The sequence below is a fragment of the Pogona vitticeps genome, chromosome 3 (assembly GCF_051106095.1).
Source record: "Pogona vitticeps strain Pit_001003342236 chromosome 3, PviZW2.1, whole genome shotgun sequence".
Lineage (NCBI taxonomy): Eukaryota > Metazoa > Chordata > Lepidosauria > Squamata > Agamidae > Pogona > Pogona vitticeps.
This window is the reverse complement of record NC_135785.1, coordinates 249,639,377-249,653,940: the sequence shown is the minus strand read 5'-3', so window position 1 is coordinate 249,653,940 and position 14,564 is coordinate 249,639,377. Positions and strand designations below refer to the sequence as shown.

The 14,564-nt window shown below is 41.2% G+C and overlaps 1 protein-coding gene across 4 annotated transcripts in view; it reads left to right on the top strand.

The window, feature by feature from the left end:
• Positions 1 to 14,564, top strand: part of CNTN5 (contactin 5) — a 590,502-nt gene that overhangs the window by 221,098 nt on the left and 354,840 nt on the right. The gene's annotated exons all lie outside the window — the stretch shown is intronic.

Genomic DNA, 14,564 nt, shown 5'->3' with positions numbered 1-14,564 from the left:
AAAGTACTCTCAAGAACAAAATACAATTAAGAGAACAAAAAGGGTTTGTTCATAACTTGTGTTATGCAGCCAAGGGGGTGGGTGTGAGCAGCCGATAAGCAGCAATGAAAAGGAAATGGCTAAAATGCCATGTCCCATTTCTTTCATTGGCACTCCAATACAACAATTTAGTACCCCCAAGTTAATGTATACAGTTCTTTGATTTCCCTTGACTGCCCTACTTTTGAGAAGATTTCCCATTTTCCCTGCTGATAGCATGGAGGTTGGGAACTGCTCCTAATCACTCACAAGCTAGTCCATGTGTACCTATATTGGCTTTCATCTGCAAGCTTCATCCTGCTACCGTGGCATGTAAAGGGGGAGCCTCCCTTATTTACATGGGAAGTAAGCATGGCCACAGAGTAGGAAAGATTCTGCAGGGCTATCGTTGTCCACATCTTCAGAAAGGGCAAAAGGGAGGAGCTTCGGAATGACAGTCCAGTCAATCTGACATCAATCCCAGGGGAAATTCTGGAGCAGATTAAGCAGTTGATCCGCAAAGCAATGCAGTAATGACTAGTAGGCAACACAGATCTGTCAAGAATAGAGATGGGCACAAACCGCCAGTTCAAGGGTTCCTGCCAGTTCGTTTGCAGCCACAACAGGTGTTCAGAGGTTTGGTGCCCCACACCCTTTGGTGGGTGCCCACTCAAATGCAGCACCCAGAGGACGCAGGGCAGGGAAGCCAGGACAATGCCTCTCAGTGGGCACTGCTGGAGGGAGTAAGGCACCAAACCACTGGACACATGGTGGTGGTAAATGAATTGTATGAACTGCCAACCCCGTGCTTCATGCCCATTTTTAGACAAGAAAAAATTCCTGCCAGACTATTCTTACCTCTTTTTTAACAGATAATCTGGTAGATGGAAGTCACAAAAGCAGCAAAATCAGGGAGCCGGACAGGGGACAGATTGGATTTGTCTTCAGTGTGGAAGAGATTGTCACTCTCGAACTGGCCTCCTCAGCCACACTAGACGCTGTTCCAAGTCCTCCATACAGAGCACGTTACCATAGTCTCTCCAGACTGAAGGATGCCTGACTGGTAGTTGGAGGGAATGCTGTAGATATATCTTGACTTCAGCAAAGCTTTTGACAAAGTGGTTGTTGTGGGTTTTTCAGGCTCTTTGGCCATGTTCTGAAGGCTGTTCTTCCTTACGTTTTGCCAGTCTCTGTGACCGGCATCTTCAGAGGACTGGAGTAGGAACTCTGTCCATGCTCTGAAGATGCCAGCCACAGAGACTGGCAAAACGTCAGGAAGAACAACCTTCAGAACATGACCAAAGAGCCCAAAAAACCCACAACAACCACTAGATCCCAGCAGTGAAAGCCTTCGTGAATATTTTGACAAAGTACCCCATGATATTAAAACTGGATAGAATGTCAAGTGGATTCATAGTCAGTTTCAGAATCATTCTCATAGAATGCTTATCAATGGCTCCTTCTCAAACTGGGAGGAGGTAACAAGTGGGGTACCACAAATCCAATCCTGAGCCTACTGACCTGCAACATTTGTATTAATGACCTGGATGAGGGGCTGCAGTGAATTCTTATCAAAAAATTTGGTTGACACAAAATTGGGTAGCAAATAACTCAGAAGAGAGAAACAAAATCCAAAAAGATATTGATAGGCTCAAGCACTGGGCTGAAAAGAACAGAATGAAATTTAACAGGGATAAGTGCAAAGTTCTACACCAGGTGTGTGGGGGGAGACAAATGCAAAGGTACAAGATGAGAGATTGTTAGCTCAGTAATACTATGAGAGAGAAGGGTCTTTGAGTCGTTGTAGAGCACAAGCTGAACATGAGCCAACAGCGTGATGAGGCGACAAAAAAGGCAAATGCTCTTTTAGCCTGCATTAACAGCCTAAAAATATAATCTCCAAGCCCTATTAAATGGTAGTTCCCTTTTATTCAGCACTGGTTAGGACTCATCTTGAGCACTTTGTCCCGCTCTAGACACTGTACATTAAGAAGGATGCTGACAAACTGAAACAAGGTCAGAGGAGGATAAGAAAGAGATCAGGGGACTATAAACTAAGCCCTATGAGAAAAGACTGAAAGAACTGGGCATGTTTAGCCCTGAGAAAAGAAAATTGAGTGGTGATATGGCAGCAATTTTCAAATACTTGAAAGATAGTCTGATATTTGACAGAGGAGGGCCAGGATCTGATCTGGCTCATAGCAGAGTGCATGACATGTAATATTATTTATTTATTTATTTATTTATTTTATATCCCACCTATCTGGTCGGTTAAGACCACTCTAGGCGGCTATAATGGACTCAAGCCACAGGAAGCCGGATTTAGACTGAATATCAGAAAATTCTTCCTAATCGTTAGAGTGATACAACAGTGATTACCTTAAAACTCTAGAGGCATTCAAAAGAAAATTAAATAGCCATCTGTCAAAACTGCTTTGATTTGGATCCCAGCACTGAGCAGGGTATTGGACTCGATGGCCTTACAGGCCCCTTCCCACTTCATCATTCTATGATCCTATTATTTTATTTATATATAATATAAATAATGAGTTGCTTTACCAATGATTTGCTTATGCGGTGGAGGGTTAATTAGTGTTTTAATTGCACAAGTACCTCATAGCTGCCGAACTGTACCAATGATAAGACAGTTTGCTATTAATTAAGACTTGGAGGTTTGTTTGTTTGTTTTTAAAATGTATCTCTATTATACTTTCCTTACCCATCTCCTCCCATTGTGGCTGTTTAGCTTATTAAATATGAATGCTGTAGGTTTGTTTGGCAAGCATACTTAGGTAAATTATTCTGGATTGTGAAAGACAGACTATTTATCTATCAACCATAATCACTTAATGGCCAGTACATGTGGTTTTGCCATTTATTATTATTATTATTATTATTATTATTATTATTATTATTATTATTATTATTATTATTATTAGTAGTAGTAGTAGTAGTAGTAGTAGTAGTAGTAGTAGTAGTAGTAGTAGTAGTAGTAGCAGTAGTAGTAGTAGTAGTAGTCGTCGTCGTCGTCGTCGTCGTCGTCGTTGTCGTTTTTGTTGTTTTTGTTGTTGTTGTTGTTGTTGTTGTTGTTGTTGTTGTGTTTTAGTCTTCTCTGAACAAGTTTCTGTGTTATGTCTTAAAGATTCAGCAGGCAGTAGCATTATTTGCAGCTTTGCCTGAAGAACGATGCAAAGCCCCCAGCTGGAATCAATGAAATAGCCCTTTTTAATCGAATTCATTACCAAATCCCCATAAAAGTTATCATCATCATCATCCCCATAGTGGTCTCCATAGTCATTGGGTCATTGGGAACAATATTGCAGAATTGTATAAAATATTACAATGAGCTGCAGTTCTCTGAAATAACACCATGAGAGCAGCAAAAAACCTGGCAAAATTAGGAACAGAATATGTATTAGACCAATATTTAACTGATACTTACATTTTCGGTTAAGACTTGTATCTGTTATATAATACCAGTCAACTGATTCATGTATTTTTTGATAATTGTCTTTGTTGTCATCTTTGAACTGTGGAGCTGGAAGGGACTTTATGGATCATCAAATCCAGCTTTTGTTAAGGAGGCCCAGTGGGGAATTGAACAGATATCTAAATTCCCAGCTGTAACTGGGATGTACTGTAGTTCTGAGTGAGCCCAGTCTTTATTTCAGTCCCCATATGCCCTGTGGTGTAGTGGCACATTTGGAATGTCAGCACCCATCATGATGGTTCCCAATCGTCGTCATCGTTTAGTCATTAAGTCTTGTCCAACTCTTCGTGACCCCATGGACCAGAGCACGCCAGGCCTTCCTGTCTTCCACTGCCTCCCGGAGTTGTGTCAAATTCATATTGGTTGCTTCGATGACACTGTCCAGCCATCTCATCCTCTGTTGCCTCCTTCTCCTCTTGTCTTCACACCTTCCCAACATCAGGGTCTTTTCTAGGGAGTCTTCTCTTCTCATGAGATGGCCAAAGTATTGGAGCCTCAGCTTCAGGATCTGTCCTTCCAGTGAGGACTCACGGTTGATTTCCTTTAGAATTGATAGGTTTGTTCTCCTTGCAGTCCAGGGGACTCTCAAGATCCTCGTCCAGCACCACAATTCAAAGGCATCAATTCTTCGGCGGTCAGCTTTCTTTATGGTCCAGCTCTCACTTTCATACATCACTACAGGAAAAACCATAGCTTTGACTATTCGGACTTTTGTTGGCAAGGTGATGTCTCTGCTTTTTAAGATGCTGTCAAGGTTTGTCATCGCTTTCCGCCCAAGAAGCATGCGTCTTTTAATTTCGTGGATGCTGTCTCCATCTGCAGTGATCATGGAGCCCAAGAAAGTAAAATCTGTCACTTACAGCACAAGTCAGAATCACCATTGCATGCTGCATGATTATTATTATTTGCAATAAGCTCATCATGACCATCAGGATTCAAGAACATGGGTGAAAACAGCTTAACACACTCTGAATTATTTTTATAATATCAGCATTGCTGTTTTCACCTGCCTTAATTATAGATGCATCTAATACTTTGGCTTCTGCCATACTCTTAAAAATCTGGCAGCAATATTTTCACATTTCCTGCTTCTTTAGGATCCTTTTCTGTAAGTTTGCAAGCATGACTTTGTGGTTTTTAACTGGGAATCGTAAACCATGAGTTATGCAGGTGGATATAAAGTATTTATCAAATAGCTGCTGGATAACTCAGTAGTTTAGGCATCTGGGTTGGGAGTTTGATTCCCCACGGTGCTTCTTTGACAGAGGCTGGGTTCAGTCAACCATAGGGTCCCTTCTAGCTGTGCAGTTCTATGATTCTAAGAAATATTCCCACAATATGTTATTACAATGGAAGGAGACTGTTTCCGGATTTGGTTTGCTTGTTCCTTTTCCTACTCGGGATGTTGTTTCAGGTCAGCCATCAAGAATGATTCCTCACTGCTTCATGACATTGCTGAATATTATTACATTTTATATAATAACCTAACTGTCTCTTGGTGTAATCATAATTAATATTATTACAATAGATCCTCTGCTTTGCTATGCTTGACAAATCTTAGTCTTTCAGACTCATCCAAATGGAACAGAATGAACAGGGAAGTCATTGATAATTTATACCACACAAATGTGCCCTCATCCTATTTCACCCAAGTTCAGTAATTTCATTGAGTAACACTCCTGCTCTTGGCATTTTCCTCCACTGTCAGCTAGCAATATAGTTCAGAGTTTCCCATTAATTCTAAGAATTAATGAATACCTCCAACTCTTTTTTTTTCATTCCATACTTACCCTTAAGGAGAAATTTTTCAGAGTGAGATGAAAGTATATTCGAGACAGATGTCAGAAGGTGAATCACCCTAGTAGATTGGCTGGAATCTAGCAAACAACTTGAGGCAGCCCCAAGGATGTTGCCATGCCCATGGAAATATGAATGCCATTTCCTTGATGGCAAGCCAGGGTAGGTGGCTCTGATGCTCCATCCTGAGGATGGAGCATCCTCAAGGATAACACATGCCGATATTGAGTCAACCAGAAATAGACTTTCCTCAAGTGCATTTGTACGTATTGTGGTGTGATGAAATGTGCTGGATTGTCAAAGTTTGATCTGACAGACAAGTTAGTGTTGGACAAAATGGAATTCTCCTGTGCCCAGCTAGATGTTGTTAGACTCTGTCTCCCATCGACCCCAGCCAGCATGGCCAATGATAACTGCTGATGGGATTTGTAGTTCAACAACATTAGAAAGGTGTTAAGGTGCCCCATGTATTATAGACACTCTGAAGGTCTCCAGAGATTCTTGCAACCCATCTCCCATCATGCCAAGCCAACATGGTCAATGATCAAGGATGATGGGAGTTATAATTTGGCAACGTCTGCAAGGCTATAGGGTATATACACTAGATTTAAACCAAAGGGGTTTAAAACTGACTGAACTGTCACAGCTTCCATCAAAGAACTATAGTTCTATCAATGTGATTCCAATTTGTGATTGTAAATTCCCCTGACAACTTTCTAGTTCCCAGAAGGCAATGTCAGTCAAACCAATTCAGATTTATAGTGCAGCATGACATTTGTCAGCGACGGGGAAGAAGACCTGGAAATGCGGAAGATATTTATTATATTATATTTCTTAGCACACAAGGAATATTCCCTCTCTGAACAAAATGCCACGTAGGGCAGGTGGCCTCTGTGTGATAGCATCTGTGACAAGCTGAAGAAATAATATGCAGATTTGGTGCCTTATGGTAAAGCATATAAATTAGCTGGAGCCTTCTATATTCGTGGGCAATTGTCAGGAAGCTTTTTCGGGCGTGCAGATTGCACTCTTTTGAGGACAAGTAATAGACTGTCAACATAACATGCCAGACTTTTAAATCCACCTCCCCTTGATCTGGTTATGTAGAATAGAGCCTTCCCCAATAAATATGTATTTGTTTGTTTGTTTTATTTATAGGCCGGCTTTCTCCCAATAAGGGAAACTAAGGAGGCTTACAATATTAACAGAAGAGAATTAAAAACATGATGAGTTAAACATTAAAAAAAACACAATTAAACCGTACACTAATTAAAATACAATTGAATAATTAAAAGCAAATAAACATTAAAAACGGTCTTAACTTTAAAAATGGCATTCAAGGAGTCAATCATGATTATTTAAAGCCTGTCTGAAAAGATAGGTCTTCAGCTGTTGGCGAAAGGACAAAAGAGAGAGGGGCCAGCCTGATTACCCAAGGGAGAGCATTCCATAGCCTGGGAGATGCCACAGAGAAGACCCTCTCTCGTGTCTCCATCATCATGCCTGCACTGCCAGTGGGACCGAGAGGACAGCCTCTTCTGATCACTTTGAATGTTGAGAAGGGTCATATGGGGAGAAATGGTCCTTCAGGTATGGTCCATAGGTAATGGTAGCACACAACACATTTTGACTGCATTTATCAAATGTAGAGAATAAGATCTTATTGAACATCAGGTGTTCCAGTGAACATGATGGTGCAAACAATTATGGAAGCTATATTTACAATAAAAACTATATTAGATGGCACAACTCTGAATATGACACCATTGGAGACAGGCCTAAAATTTATTTATCCTCAGCTTTGCCAAATAAAAACATTTTATTCTCTGAGGTCTCATAAGACACTTTGAATTGGGTCTGGAAACAGAAGCTGTTGTAATAAGAGAGTCACATGCTCCCTGTTCACTGTTCGGTTTCCTCAGCACGTTCCTGCTACCGTCATAGAGGTTGAACGGAATGGCATTACAGTAGAACTCTCTCAAGATCTAGGTTTACTCAAGCACAAGCTTTCCTCTGTTCCTTATATGTTTTCCTCAGCATATAACAACAATGCAGAACCACAGGAAGCCAGCTTACAACACATACAACTCCAGGACCTGAGTATGATGGTTTTAGGCTCAGCGCTTTGAAGGATTATTGTGCCTGGAGGGAAAACATTACAATAATAGAAAATACACATCCCTCATAATGTGTGATTTCACCCTTACTCCGTAACCTTTGTGATTTTATTGTTCTCATGGTTTTTAAACTGATTTATCCCTTCTTTGTTATTTGCTTTTATTGTGTTTTGCGGGTTAAAAGGACTATTGAAATACTGTCAGCAGCTTTAAGATTTTTAGAATGAAATAGGCATAGAAAGTAATCAACATTTGGGAAAGAAAGATGCTCATCATAATCTGAGGGCCTGAACTGTGGTTACTTAGCTTGTGTATAAATCCAGCACTCTCTGGCAGCTCTGTTTAGTCATCTCAGTTAATAACCATAGATTTATAATTTTGCCAAATACTCTTTGAAAACACATAAACTTGTGGCAATCACCAGATCTTATGACAGTGACTTTTATACAACAGTGGTTCTCAAGCTTGGGTGACCCTGGTGTTCTTGAACTGCAATTCCCAGAAGCCTTCACCACCAGCTGTGCTGGCCAGGGTTTCTGGGAACTGAAGTCCAAGAACACTTGGGTTATCCAAAGTTAGGAGCTACTGCTATACATGGATTTACACATTGTATGAAGAAGAATATTCTTTGCCTGGCCACAGTTTCTGCCAATCAATGCAACTGGCTGACTCTGAGTACTGGTTGTAAAAAAAAGAGAAGGGAGAAAATACTGGAAGTAAACCTCCTTTCTTTTATTACAAGATTGGAGACTCTGTGGCCTCTAGATATTGTTGAAGTGACACTGGTAAATGGTAGTTCCTATTAGCCATAGCCAGCAGTAAAAGGCAACAGGCCTCATCCTTGTTTATAATACTTTCAGATTCTGAGCTGCCCAATTCATCCCACCTTCCTGTTCTGCTTTGTGATTTGAAAACAAGGGAAGGTTATCCTTTGCCAAGCTAGAGGACATAAATTTATCTGTTCCTTATATCCGTAAAGATATCGCCTTAACTAAGCGATCTCTTGCATAATCAGACAGGTTTGGAGTTCTCTGGATGTAATCTTGTGCTGTACATCTCAATTAATCTTACAGACTGTGGCTAATCACATCCCCACCAGGCAGGCTCACATCTCTCACCGAGCTGGGATTATTAAAATCCATATTTCACGTTAACAGCCGTGTGTGCAAGATTAGTTTCTAAGTAGTAATGCACCTGCCATAAATACCGTCTCTCTGGTATCTTCTGAAATACTGTCTCTGTCAAAGATGGAAAAGCAGGATGTGCACTGGAAAGTCGTTTGCAAGTCTTTCTTTTTTTAAAAAAGAAAATGGACAGATGACTCCCTCCCCCACGTCTTTTACTTCACTGTGTTATATCTGAATTGCGGGCTACAACAGTGGATTGTGTAATCAAGCCCCGATTTTGATAGCTGAGCCACATAATGAGCTTCATTAAAATCATGGACAGTTTTTGCTCTTAAAATGTCCCCTGTTCAAGAGTAAGAAAGCCGCTTGCATGCCTTGTTGAGCTGTGTATAGCTCCTGACTGAAAGGAGCCAACCTTTAGGAGAAAGCTACTGCACAGCTATCTTTACACGTGTGATTTTTCTCCATAAAATGTTGCGCTGTATATCTTTATCACACATTAGACGTCTAGGTTGGGCTTGTTTTTGCTCTCTCCACCGCTTTGTCTACTATTATCCATCTCTGTATTTCCACATTCATCAGTGCTATTCAATTATATGTTGTTGTTATTTAGTCGTTTAGTCATGTCCAATTCTTTGTGACCCCATGGACCAGAGCATGCCAGGCCCTCCTGTCTTCCACTGCCTCCCGGACTTTGGTCAAATTCATGTTGGTATATTCAATTATATAGCCAGAGCTTTATTAGCCATATAGACACCCATTGATGATGACAATGATAGATTCTGAATTCTGAAGAATTCTGAAGTGTTGAATTCTGACGAAGGCTAGGTTATTTCCAGGCAGGACAATGGTTTGATAAAAGTAGGTTCCCCCAAAATAGGGGAATATCCCTTGGTAAACAGTTGGACAGAGTGCAACAACCCAGCATTTATTCTAAATAGTGAGAAATCCTTTGATAGCTCAGGAGAATCGACTCTACTGTGGTGAACTTGTCACGAGTGCTGGTTTTACTGGTTTGCACTACATCTAACGAAGTAGCCATTCTTGTCTAGGGGCTTTCAAGATCAAAAGAACTCAATATGCCAGCCAAGCCAAAGTTAAAAGTTTTCTAAAAATAAATGCAGAAAGAGAAACATCCGCAGCAATCCCTAGTGAAAATTACTCATCTGAACAGCATTTATATGAGGAGGGAACAGAGTACAAAGGAGCCGAGTTAAAAATAGCCTATCCCTACAGACATTGATAGCTGGGAAAGCAGCATAATCAACAACGGTACAAATTATAGACACTAGGATCGTACACATGTCAAGTTGCATTTAAGGCATCAAATATAATGAAATAGGCAACAGGGTGGAAATTATGCAGAGTGACAATATTATCAAAAAAGAAGTATTCCAGTGCCATTTGCTAGTTCTCATTTCTTTGCTACAGTCCAGTGTGACCAAGATATGAACGTCAGGGTTGAGGGTATGGAGGAAGAGGTATGCTTGGTTCCTATTGAGCCCAGTGGGATGTCATAAACATGTTCCAAACAAGAGGTGAATGGCAGCCCATTATTCCTGCTGCACGTGGGGATTGAGTTGCCATGGAAGCAAAACCTCTTTATATGGCCCTTTGACTGAGTATTTTCCACAGTCTTATCTAAAAATAAACCTCTGGAAAGGCTGGGGTGTGTGTGGAAGTGCGGCTCTGTGCGCATTGTACAGACCCTCTGCCCACAGTGATTTGATTGTGTCTTTGAAAGTGAAATTTAAACTGTCTTGCACCTCTGCTCTAATGGCTGTTATTTCAGTGGCTAAAGGTGAAAGTCTGTCTTTGCTCCCGAGGACGGGGCTGCAGGGGGTCAAGATGGCACCTTGGTTTCCTGTCCACTGTTCCTCACCAAAGCATGAGAGGGCTGTCAAGGGGAATGGGCTCAGCTGTGGTGGAGGCACCGGCTGTGCTTAGAGATGGGAAAGGTTACTTCTTTGGACTACATCTCCTAACACAGTGGTCCCCAACCTTGGGCCTCCAGGTGTTCTTGGACTACAACTCCCAGAAGCCTTCACTACCACCTCTGCTGGCCAGGATTTCTCGGAGCTGAAGTCCAAGAACATCTGGAGGCCCAAGGTTTGGGACCACTGTCCTAGCAGATGCTAGCCAGCATGGCTGGTGACCATGTTGGTATAGATTTTTCTGGGAGATGGATGCCAAAAGAGCAGTTTCCACATCTTTGGCTGCATCTTGGCAGGTAGAAAATGGACGTCAGCAGTAGCAGGCAGAAAGGCTTCATTTGAGGAGCCCCATGTGTGGAAGTGGGGGAAAAAGCTGGCTTTGGATCTGGTGGAGCCAAGCTGCTCCTTTCGCTTAGACAAATGTGACTGAGGCATGTTAACTATATCAGTACTAGAGGTGAGCTGTGAATACTTTCCACTGTTTCCATTACCATCAGCCTTGTAGTGCTGGTGGTAAAAAGAAGGATGCTCTGGGCTGAAAAACCAAGGCCCGGGTGCATTTCTTTCTAGCAAAGCTGGTATGAAAACCAGTTCAATGAAAGGCACTGTGGCTCGGGGGCTCTTCCAGATGGAGTATTTGTTCTCCATTTGTCCCTCGTTTGCTGTTGATCTCATCAGTGTTTTCCCTGCCACTCATAGGATATAAGGCTTGTTTCAGTGAAAAATCCAAGATGCTCCATGCATTTTTGTCCCCTCCTGAGGCATGTTGTTTATTTTATCATGATTCATTCCGGGCAGAGTTTAGCGCTATGGTGCTTCCTCATGGACGTATATTTCTGCAGTCACAGCCTCCAGCCAGAAGCTTTTGATGCGGTTGTCAATTAGCTATGTATGTGCACACACATACACATGCACACAAATTAAAAAAAAACACTCAGTAGAGGAAAGAATTTATTCATGTTTACTGACGATTCTCTTAGGATTTCCTGAAGAGACTCCAGGTTTTGATCCTTTGTGACAAACAGGAAAGAATAGTTGTGATTTTTGGCTCCTTGGTGACTAACCCTGTAGCTCAAGGGCTTAGATATCTGGCTGTGGAGCCAGAGGTTGGGAGTTTAACTCCCCACTGTGCCTCCTGGGAAAAGAGCCAGCCTGTGTAGCCATTGGCAACCTGCACAGTCCCAGGCTGCCCAGAGAAGAATGGAATGGTAAACCATTGCTGAGTATTCTGTACCTGGAAAACCTTGAAAATAGTCACCATAAATCAGATTGGATTTGACAGTTTAAGATTGTGATGATGGTTATCATCTGAGCATTCAGCCTGGAGGCAGGCGGTGCAGCATGGCCTCTCCGAATTTGAAGAGGCACTTGTTCAGCAGGCCGAGGCCAAGAGGCAGTCTCAAAACCAGCAAAATCAGGCAGCTGGACAGGGGACAGATTGTATTTGTCTTCAGTGTGGAAGGGATTGTCACTCTCGAATTGGCCTTTTCAGCCACACTAGATCCTGTTCCAAGTCAGAGCATGTTACCCTAGTCTCTTGAGAATGAACGATGCTTACAGTGTGGCTAACCAAGAGGAAGAACCCTTATTGCCCAGGAAACATGATTTTGTAAGGCACATCAACACTGCACCAGCTAAGTGTTGAAAGTCAACAACTACCTGTGCCACCAGATCCTCCCAAACAATGCTCCTCCAAATATTTATTTATTTATTTATTTATTTATTTATTTATTTATTTATTTATTTATTTATTTATTCATTCATTCATTCATTCATTCATTCATTCATTCATTTCCCACCCATCTGGCAGCCAAGGCCCTTCTGGGAAGTTCAGAACAACTAGACAGAAAGAGTAAATAACAAAATAAGACAGCATCAATAGATTAAAAGTGCAAATCAAAATACCATAAAATACATAGGAATACATAGTGAAACAGTACAATACATTACATTAATTTAATAGCATAAAAACATGGCGGTATATTGAATATTAGGTTAGTGGAGGCACTGTTGCATCAGGCTGTTATTTGTTCAGGAAAGGCATGTCTAAATAGCAGGTTTTAAATAGCTTTTTAAAGGTGCCAGGCACACTTTGGGTGGGAGGGTGTTCCACAATTGTGGGGCTACCACTGAGAAGGCCTAATTTCTCGTAGCTGTTTTCCGGGCCTCTCTTGGGGTCAAAACTCTTGGCCGCCCTGCCTGTGATGATTTTATTGGATGGGCAGACCTAACTTGAAGGAGACTGTGATGTTCGCACCTCATGGCCCCTGCCTGACTCTCCAAACACAGAGCACATGAAGGCAAACTTCTATTCCTTTTTACCCCGCTGCCACCAGTTGATCACTAAATCAACATTAATTATGGAAGGATGAAGATGCAGGTCCAAACATCACTGTCTTTTAAATAAAACTTGTTTATTGATTACAGTGTTTGATTATTAATCATAGGTAGCTTCTACAGATTTATTGATCATCAGTCTCAACCTTCTATTTGTTATAACAGTTCTTATTCACTCTTCACTTTAATCACACTTCAGATCTCCCAAATACCACACTCTGTCTCTCCACTCTGATCTCTCTCTTGACTGACTCTTTCTCTGACTCCGCCTCTTTTTACGTATCTCTCGGCTACGCCTCTCAGCAACATTAGCCTGCAGCATGAATATGCATGATTACTGCATTATAAGGGTGAATGCTACAGAGACACTGGGTATTTACCCAAAGGAGGTCAGGAAATAATCAACAAGAAACCAGACCTTCTTGACGGGGGCACCAGTTTTTCTGGAATGGACTCCTTGTCGAGTTGTGCTTGCCCCCCTCACTGTCCTCCTTGAAAAGTCTGCTGAATACACTGCTCTTCAGAGAGGCCTTTGAAAGCAATCTCATTTGAATTTCCTTTGCTTTGTGCCTTGCCATCTTATTTTGAAAATATTGTGCTGCCATGCGTTCGATAGTTGATTGAATTGTTTTTTATTTTATTGTTTCATTCCTGGGTTTTGCTATTGTTTGTCCTTGTTTTTTATTGTCTGTTAACTGCCAAGACTAGTGCATTGCACTAATGGAGCAGTATATAAATCAATAAAATAAATAAGATCTATATGTATATCTATATAATACATATACCTTTCAGATAAATCCTGTGAGAAGACTAAAGGTTCTTGTTCCATCGAAGAAAAATGAATATACTGGCAATCCAAACCTTTTTTTTCCCATCTCTCCACAATGAATCTGTAATTGGCCATTTCTTCTCTCTCCTCTTAACCTTGCCAGCTTCCTCACCTCCAATGAGAGCTGAGCCCACACATCTTCCACCTGGGCATATTGTTCTTGAACTGTTATTGCCAGTTATCTTTTTTTCAATCATGGGACTTATGATGCCCCTTGTCAATTTGTTGAAAAGCTGAACCTGCAAATCAGACACCTGCGATGTTGTCTCGTCATTCCAGCTGCATGGCAGTGTGTGTGTGTCTTTCTCCTTTGTCCTTCATGCAACAGTTACCATGACGGGATCATAGCTTCTATACATGGAGGAAAATGCCGAGTGCATTAATTAATGCATTAATATTCAGGGGCGGAACTGTCTGCTATCTTTATGCTTACCTCGTTAAGTGCCATATTTCATTCAAAGGTAAAAAAAATACCAACATCTGCTAAATAAAATAAAATAAAATAAAAGAGTGTAACAGTCCTTGGTATTTGAAACTGGATTTTGCCTCTTCTGTTCCAATGACCTTGGGCTTTCAGAATGATATGCAATGGAGATTGTTTTATGACTTTTTATTTAAAAAAAAAAGTCTAGAATTCTCAAATTGCTTCCTATTCTGAGTGGAATGAACTGGAGGGAGGGAGATGTGAATGCAGGAGAATCCAAAACTGAGAGTTTCCTCTGTATAGCCTGAGGCTTTGCTTTTAGCCCTCTCTAGTCCAGAGTGGTTTTTTGTCAGTAGCACAACTAGCAAAACAACATGAGGTTTTGAGAAATAAATTCCATTTGCCCCAGTTTGTATATTGCATTAAAATCCGTTGTAGTTTGTATAAAACATAAAACCTCCTTGGACTTTGTGCCAGATAAAAGGTGCTGG